This window comes from Hemiscyllium ocellatum, unplaced genomic scaffold (genome assembly GCF_020745735.1).
Source record: "Hemiscyllium ocellatum isolate sHemOce1 unplaced genomic scaffold, sHemOce1.pat.X.cur. scaffold_553_pat_ctg1, whole genome shotgun sequence".
Taxonomy (NCBI): domain Eukaryota; kingdom Metazoa; phylum Chordata; class Chondrichthyes; order Orectolobiformes; family Hemiscylliidae; genus Hemiscyllium; species Hemiscyllium ocellatum.
In genome coordinates, this window is record NW_026869112.1 from 122953 (window position 1) to 132079 (window position 9127).

At 43.7% G+C, this 9127-nt stretch overlaps 1 non-coding gene across 1 annotated transcript; it reads left to right on the forward strand.

Annotated features, from left to right (window-relative positions):
• Positions 1-7972: 7972 nt before the first annotated feature.
• trnas-acu (transfer RNA serine (anticodon ACU)) lies at positions 7973-8054 on the forward strand. Its single transcript has one exon. It is a non-coding gene; the product is annotated as a tRNA-Ser (tRNA).
• Positions 8055-9127: the final 1073 nt, after the last annotated feature.

Genomic DNA, 9127 nt, shown 5'->3' on the forward strand with positions numbered 1-9127 from the left:
CGAAGGTACATGCGAAAAAAACCTGAAGACTGCGTGAAACTGCTGTGGTCAGCGATAACAGAGTGGCCGAGAGGGATCGTGGTGGGTGCATAATTCAGACATTAATGGATGAAAAGCATCTTCTGCTCGATGACAATTCCAGCTTTCAGTGTGTGTCCTGCCACTGCCAGGGTTTCGCTATAACTGTGCTCCGTTCTTCCCATTACATGTGGATGAGTCTTCTGCGTCCTTACACTCAATGGTAACTGAAATAGATAAACCCGCCACATTTATACGTTTGAGGAAACACACGTTTGAAGTTATTGAAGATTTTTTTTGGAGTTCTCTGTCGGGCTGTTATGACCTGATTCGCAAAATCACTTGCCTGAGCTGGGAATGCACTGGCGAAGGTGAGAGAATTCAGTTGTGGCGTATACCATGCCCATGACGCCTTGCAGTTATTCCTCACCTGTGTCACACAGCAGGGTCCTCTGGTGAAATGAACAGCCGTGAATGACATGTGGATCAGTATGTTGGAGACAGCATTTCGAGACAGATACTATTAGAACAAGCACCACTGATTATGAATAACCTCAGAGGGAAACAAGTGAGAAAGATTTGCCGGCCTGAACGGCTTCTGTCGGCACGTGAATTCCGTCACACGTCTCTGTAGTCCCTCTGCCTGTCTCTGTGACAGAGCGGCTGAGCGAGAAATAATGGCTCGTTTTTAATCCTCCCTTCCACTTTGGACTGCCTGCTGCCCCGCAGCTCCTGGCTGTGGGGCTGGTTCTCAGCGAGTGAGCGTTTCATTTGGAGTCGCATCATCTGGGACAGTTGGGACTCAGATGGTAACTGATGCCCGATTGCAGCAAAGAAGCTGAAGCCTCTGAAACAAAAACCTTTGAGCGGGATTGTTCTCCGAAGATTGATTCTGATCATCAGATGGGCAGCACAAAAACGCACTTACTGGAATTTTACTGAGGGAAGAGTCCACAGCCCATTTCTCTCTTTCCCACCATCTCAGCATCTTTCTCTTTCTCAAATAAATGATATTTGGGGGAAGTTCGCGATCAAAATTGCTAAGTTCCAGCCGCGCTCTTCCACCTGGCTGTGCCCGTGAGAGGAAGCTTCAGAACATGTCCGCACTTACATCCCCTCATAATGCCTGCAAGTGGAGGGAAATGGCGGAATACTCTGCCAATAGAGACAGCTCAGTCCACAGGGATGGGATAAACAGCACCGTCCTGCGTGGGTACATTCTGCAGATCAGACACAGTGCACTTCATCATTAGGATCGTACCAGAGTGAGAGTGCTTGAGAAGGCCAATCAGTCACTCGTACCTGATGCCAACTCGGGAGTTGCAAAAGATTGGTGAAAGTGGAAACACTAGTGATTTGTTCACGTTTCCAGTGTTTCCGTGAAGCAGGAAGCAGAAGAAGATATATTATGAAGCGATTGAGATCTGAATACAGGAGCAGAAAATAAGTTGTACAGGCAGAGGAGAGCTTTGAAGTATTGAATTCTGGTTTATGGAATGATCATGCTTTCACGAGGCCACGCTGCTACAGAAGGAACGATGTCAGTGTCTCTCAACATTGTGATGTCACAGGCAAATGTCGCCATTACACTGCAGGAAATTCCTTTTTCTAATGTGAGGGCAGTCTATATGTAAAGTAGCTTATATATCAAATCCGTTCACATAAATAATTCCACTGCACCTCGTGTGTTGTATTGTCTCCTTTTCACTTTACCTGTCATTGTGCCTGCACAGAAGGAACTTTGCTCCTTCTGTGTGCCTTTTACAGTCTGGGTGATGTGGGGCAGTTGTATTGACCCATCTTCTGACAGAACTTTCCACTTCACTTCAGCCCGCCCTAACTTCGCTATCTGATCCCATTCCCGTTGTTTAGGTGTTAAACGCTCGTCTCAGATCCAGCCTGCCCTCACCCAAAATAAATGGAAAACTCAGTCACACTGTGATCACTGCAATCGAGGGATATCTTCACTCCAAGGTCATTGATAATTCCAAAGATAAAGTTAGGACTGCAGATGCTGGAGATCCGAGTTTGTAGGGTGATGCTGGAAAAGCACAGCAGATCAGGTAGCATCCGAGGAGCAGGAGGATTCAAGTTTCAAGCTTCAGCCCTCATCAGGAATAAGGCTTGTGAGTCGGGGCTGAGAGATAAATAGAAGTGGTTTGGGTTTGAGGGTAAGTAACTGGAAAGCAATAGATGGATGAATAGGAGGGAGAAGATAATAGGTCAGAAGTGACAGTGATGGAATGGGTCAAAACGGCGGTGGAGATTGAAGGCTTGGGCTTGGGGGAGCGGAAATGTGGAAACTGTTCGAATTCACATTTATCCCGTGTGCTGTTAGGGTCCCAAGCCGGAATGTGTGGCGTTACTCCTCCAGGCGTTGGGTTGTAACGATTTGGCATTGGAGAAGGTCCAGGTCCTGCATATCTTTGACGGTGTAGGAGAGGGAGTTGAACTGTTTAGCCATGGGATGGTGAAATTGGTGGGTACGTGTGTCCTAGAGATGTTCTCTGAAATGATCTGCAAGAAGGTGTCCAGTCTCCCTGATGAAGAGGAGATCACACTGGGTGCAAAGGATGCAGTAGATGACATTGATAGCTGTACAGGTGAAGTTCTAACGGATGTGGAATGATCCCTCCACGTCTTGGTGGGAGATGAGGGGAGTGCTGTGGGAGCTAGTTTCACCCTTCCTTTGGTGCCAGCGAAAGGTACCAGGAGAGGGTTGTGGGTTGGTTGGGGGAGTTGTGGACCTGAAAACGGGATCGTGTAGGGAATGGTCTTTTTGGAGTGCTTGCAGGGCTGGGTAGCACAATATATCTCTGGTGATGGTATCTGTTCGGAGGTGGCATCAGTGGCAGAATATGATGCGTTTTATGCGGAGGTTGGTGGGTGGAAGGTGAGCACCAGGAGGTTCTGTCCTTGTTGAGTTGAGAGGCCTGGGGTTCAAGGGTGGTGGTGTGTGAATTGGCGGAGATGCACTGGAGGGCGTTGTTAACCACGTGGGAAGGCAATTTGTGATCGTAGAAAAAGGACACCAACTGGGTCTTTCTGAACTGTAATTGGTCATCCTGGGAACAGATGTGGCGGAGGCGGAGGAATTGTGAATAAGGAATATCGTTTTTACACGAGATAGGGTTGGAGCAGATGGAGTCTAGATACCTGTGGGAGTCGGCGGGCTTGCAGTCTATGTCTGTAATTAGTCAGTCGCCAGAGACGGTGATGGAGAGGTCCAGGAAGGCGATGGAATTTGCCAAGATGATCAGGATAAATTTGAGTTGTGTGTGGAAAGTATTGGTAAAATTGGTGAGTTATTGAACCTCCTCGTTGGAGCACGAAGTGGCGCCAATACATTCATTAATGAAGCAGAGGAAGAGGTGGAGGATGGTGTCTGTGTAACTGTGGAAGATGGACAGTTCTGCGTATCTGACAAACAGGCAGGTATAGCTAGGTCCTATGCGGCTGCCCATGACTACCCGTTTCGATGGAGTAAGTGGGAAGATTGGAAAGGGAAGTTGCTGATTGTGAGGACCAGGTGGATGAGGATGTCCGTGGAAGGGTTCTGGTTGGGATGGTGTGAAATTAAGAAATGGAATGCTTGCAGACTTCTGTCATGGCAGATTGGTTTGTACAGGGACTGGATGTCCATGGTGAACATGACGCTTTGGGGGCCAGGGAAACGAAATTCTTGGAGGAGGTAAAGTGCATAGGGGTGTCACGAATGTAAGTGGGCATTTCCTGGACTGGGGAGATAGGATTGTGTCGAGATAGGAAGAGATGATTCGGATGGGACAGGCGCAGGCTGAGACAAAAGGTCGACTGGGGAAGTCAGGTTTGTGAATCTTAGGAAAGAGGTAGAATCGGGGAGTGCACGGTTCACTGACATTGAGGTTGGAGGTTGTGGTTGGCAGATGCCCAGAGGTGATGTGATTGTGGATGGTCTGGGAGATGATGGTTTGGTGATTGGAGGAGGGTTTGTGATCGGGGTCAGTCAGAGGAGGTGCCTGCGAGTTTGTATCTGGCTTCAGCTTTGTCCCTCAACCCGACTCACAAGCCTAATTTCTGATGAATGGCTGATACCTAAATCGCTCATTCTCCTGCTCCTCAAATGTTGCCTGACCTGCTGTGTTTTTCAAGTACAACACTCTCTCCTCATTCATTTCACACTAGCAGGTCCATGCTGTCTATTTGATTCTCGAGAGCACTGTCCTCATGAACTGTGACAAAATCTGCCAATCTGAAACAAAAACAGAAATTGCTGTAAAATCAAAGGTGTGCAGGCACCATCTGTGCAGATGAATCACAGTTAACGTTTCACATCCACTGAGTCCATCTCTCCACAGATGCTGCAAGACGTCCTGAAATTTTCCAGCAACGTCTGTTTTTGTTTGATTTTCAATATCAGCATTTTTAAAAATGTTTTCTTATTTTATGCCAAAAGATTTGGCTAACGATTACGTTAAATGATTTAAATATGACTGCGATAGAACGGCCAGATTCCACCAGCCCGCTACTTTTATTTGGTTCACGTGACCAATGCCTTTCCACTTGTTCACCGCACCCTACAGATGCACTGCATATAAATTGACAAAATTGTGGCATTCTCTAGGATTGGTAATCAGGAGCGAGATTGATTGAAATTGTTGAAAATGTAAGATAAATTGAGAAAATACAGGATATTAAACGGGAAACTGAACGGGAAAGAGAGAACAGCGAATGACAACTTTTTGACAAAACTGAAATGTAATGCCTCAAGATTCAGAAAGTGCTTTCATCCACAAACATACCACAATGCGGAATGTAATTTTTGGGACAACCAATGCAAGCAGATTGCAAAATCTTTGTTTTAAAGTCTTACTGCAACTCTTTTGCTTTTAATGAACGCACACATGGGATTCGGTGCTGTGATGATCCCCTAAACTGGAGAAGGAAATCCTTGCCTTCGAGGATACGTGTGGAATATTCACTGATTTATCCCAGTAATGGCAGGACTGTCCTCTGGAAGCATATGAGTAAAATTATTCAATGTTCCATGGAGTATCGAATGAGTGGTGAAGTGAATGTCTCCATTCGCAAATTAATCATTCAGTAGAATTCAATACAGGGACACATGTAATGATGAACACGTTGAACAAGAACATGGACATACAATGCACATTAACTATGACAATTACTCTGTGAAAACTGTTGATTTCAGATCCACGGTGGCCTTTGCTGATGGCATTTGCTGTCCAGAACCAGTCTGTACTGGAATGACTGGAGACACACTATCAAGTATTTGAACTTCAGTCGCCTTTAGAAATAGCTGAGACTCACTCAGGGCATGGGGAGTTAGAGATGCTGACCTCATAAACCTTTCGAACATTTCGTGGAAGAATAAAGGAAGTGATAGATAATTTTCGTCTCCATAGAGACGATGTTCATGAACTGGATAGATAATAATTTACCTTATTGGAGGTTATACAGAGAGGCGTCATATTTAAAAAGCAAAGAGTTCATAGTGTAACTGTGAAATCTGTAGGTCACCCTCAGTGGGAACATTGTGTGTAATCCTTGTCCTCATGCTCCACCAAAAACATGTACAGAGGCACAGACTCTGTTTCCTGGATAGCAAGATATTAGAACGCCAATGACGTTGTTTACTGAGACATAAGGATATCAGAAAGAATACAAACGGGATGATAGAAAGAATGAAGGAGTTTATTCACAAGATTTGGAAATGCTGGTGCAGAAACACGCAAGTTTGAGGTAAACAAATGAGATTTTCACAAAATGTGAGGGTTGAATGACTAAATCGGGGAAACCCCTTCTTTCGTGTGAATCAATAACTTCAGTTAGGTCTTAAAAACCATGAGTGAATGTTTGGATGAGAGTTTCTTCCACTCAATAGAGTTAGTCAAATCGCGAACGACTTTCCAGAAATAAAGTGTGGAATCTGATTTCACAGTGTTTTAAAAGATACCTGAAAAAACATACAAGGAGAAAGTCTTACATTGAGAGAAATTCAGTGTGGTTGCGTAAAAATTTCGAATTTGGTTGAGTTCAGACACAAAGACATTTCATGAACACGTACAACTGAATAAGATTGAGTATAAAAAGTTCATGGATTGATAAGGTGTGGCGTATTATTCAAGGTGAAACTCTGTAAATGGAGCTGATGTCCTAAAATAACTGCAGACAGAAGTTATAACCTAATGATAGGAATTGAATCGTCACTTGGACTTTAAAGATTTGACCACATTCACATGATGTTACGTATATTTCCTACATTCTTAACTCAACCTAAGAAATGCACCAAGAAGATTCTGTCCTTTTGTGTTGTTAACCCGCTGTACTTCTCTGCAGCACGCTATTGAAGATAAAATCTGCTCAAACCAACATTAAATTCAATACGAAATTCGAACGGTCCTATGTGTGTTTTTTTCTTTTGATTATTGCAATAACCTTTGTGAGTTTGTAACAAACTGCATAACATGAAACCAGTTCAGCATCTATTTTCCCGGAATTTAACGCAGTGCACATGCCAAACGTTATTCATCTGCTGAAAAATCAACTTTGCCTCTCTCTCCACACCTGTCTCTTCACGTTTTAAATACTTGTTTGTTGATCAAGGAGTCATTATCCAGAAAAGGACGTTTGCCAATCCACAAACACGGGTATTTTCCCATAAACTTGGCTTTGCTCAATATCACCTTCCATCCGTACCCCTCAAGACAATGAATAATTGAAGCTGCTCCATGTGAGGCTCAAATTTAAAACTTCGGAGAGCACAGCCCATTATACTGGCCCAGAGATACTGTGCACTGCCCACCTGCAGCACAGGAGCAACACATTAATGCTTACCTCCACATTCCTGGTTGTACCTTAACGTTTGGGAAACTGAGTTTCTCTGATTCCATGGCTAGTAACGATCATCTTCACCAGTGGTTCTGTACCTGAGTGAGGAAAGTGGTGAGCTGCTCATTGCAAAGATGGGTAGATTGTTGAAATATACAATGTCAACATTTGCCTTCACTAACCAATGTACATTTTATTTTGTTTTTTATCTGTAAAAATCTTAAAAATTTCATCTTTAACAGACTCAATGACAGGTCTCCATTGTGACTCTGGCATCAAATTCCAATTTGTAAACCCCCTCTGAATTCTTCCACCACAGTCCGTTGTTTGGGAAGTGTTCCTCTTGTGGGAAATGCACTTCCCCGTGTGTCAACTGCTGCTCCCAGCATTCTCTCTGGTACTGCACTCATTTTCCTTCTGACACTTGCTCACTGTGTTGCTGTGATCATACAGTGACTTGTTGTAGCATGGCCCAGGAAAATGACACAGATCAAGGTTTTTGCATTGTTGAATTCAATTGTCAGTTTAACCTCATTTAGGATTTTGAAGTTGTCTGTTCTGTACACAGGTGCGTGTCAAAAATATCTGAGCAGAAGAAAGGTGTTCCAAATAATGACATTGAGCACTATGCACTCTCCTCCAGTCCGGAAAACAATTCCTTACAGGCAATTTAATCGACAATAGACAATAGGTGCAGGAGTAGGCCATTCTACCCTTCCAGCCAGCACTACCATTCATTATGATTATGGATGATCATTCTCAATTAGTATCCTGTTCCTGCCTTATCCGCACAACACTTGATTACACTACCCTTATGAGCTCTATCCAACTCTTTCTTGAAAGAACACCTCCTGCTTTTTCAGGTTCTTCATTCCGTTGACTTCAAATATTCACAGATTTCAACAGACTTTGTTACATAGTCTTTTCTTCATTTTTGTTCAGATCACTGTGAGCAGAGTGTCACAGTGGGAATGCCGTTGCCCCACAACCCAGAGGTCAGACCATAGTCTTGGGACCGTACTGTGCTATTTAGCATTTCACTGGACCAGGGAGAAATATCTACTGTTCAGCATAATTTACGCAATTCACTTATTCATAAGTTCATACACATGCCAGCATATGTGACGAGGTGGCCGAGAGGTTAAGGTGATGGACTACTAATCCATTGCGCTCTGCGCGCGTGGGTTAGAATTCCACTCTCGTCGCTGTTTTCAATGTTGCTATTTTTGTATGTTGACACCTGTCTTATTGAAATTGGAACTCCAATGGTCAATTTATATGCATCGACGCTATCATAAAATCTCAAAGAATAATTTGAGTCAGTTGCCTAAACTGCATTGAAACGTAGATCACATCGGGATAATGAAAAGCAACGCGATTTTCTTTTTCAAGTCGAGCAGCTGGGACCTTTTATCGTATGAAAGAGATCCAGGAAAACCAAAATACAAGAGATGTGAAGGGCGTGTTTATGTAATGGGATTCTTAATGACTGTTTTGTCAAATGAAATCTGGAACAGGTTGAGTAGAAGTGATTCATCTTGGTGAGAAGAGCACAGAAAAACTGCACAAAATAATGGAAATATTTCAAAAGGGGCAGGGCGTGGGTGTTGGGGCACCGAGAACTGACTATAAATGCACAGTAGAGAATTGCAGATGTGGGTGCCATGCAGAAGTACGGAAAGACTTACACATTGGTCTCTTCCTCGCCCGTTGCTCTCGCCATTGATGAAGGCTGGGAACAAGGCACAGATAAACACAAGATGTGGGAATCAAGCTCCAAAACGTTATGCACCCACTGGATGCATCACATTGAACTATGAACAACTGGAGAAGTCAGCATGTTGACTGTAGGGACTGAACCTAAACTGTGGATCAATAATCGCAAATTCATGCAGAATTAGCACGAAAAATGATTTAATGTGCCTTTATACGCATGTCATTAATAGACGTTTCTTTCTAATACCCGTGTGGTTGAAAGAAGAGGACACCACATGTCAAGATGGATGACAACGTAGTTCACCCATGAATGCCCTCTGACTCAGTTCACGGTGAATTAAGAATGAATAACAGATCCTCTTCAGACCAATGATTACAATCCCTGGGAGAATAAGGAAGAATAAAAATACATGGATAATGCGGAAAATGGGAATCGTGCCTTTGTGGACTCGAATTCAATTGATTATCAAACTAAACAGACACAAGAATACCCGCAGTACCAAGCAGTCAGGGCCATGGGGTGTCTGCAGGAAGGGATTCAATTACCTGCTCATGTTAAAAC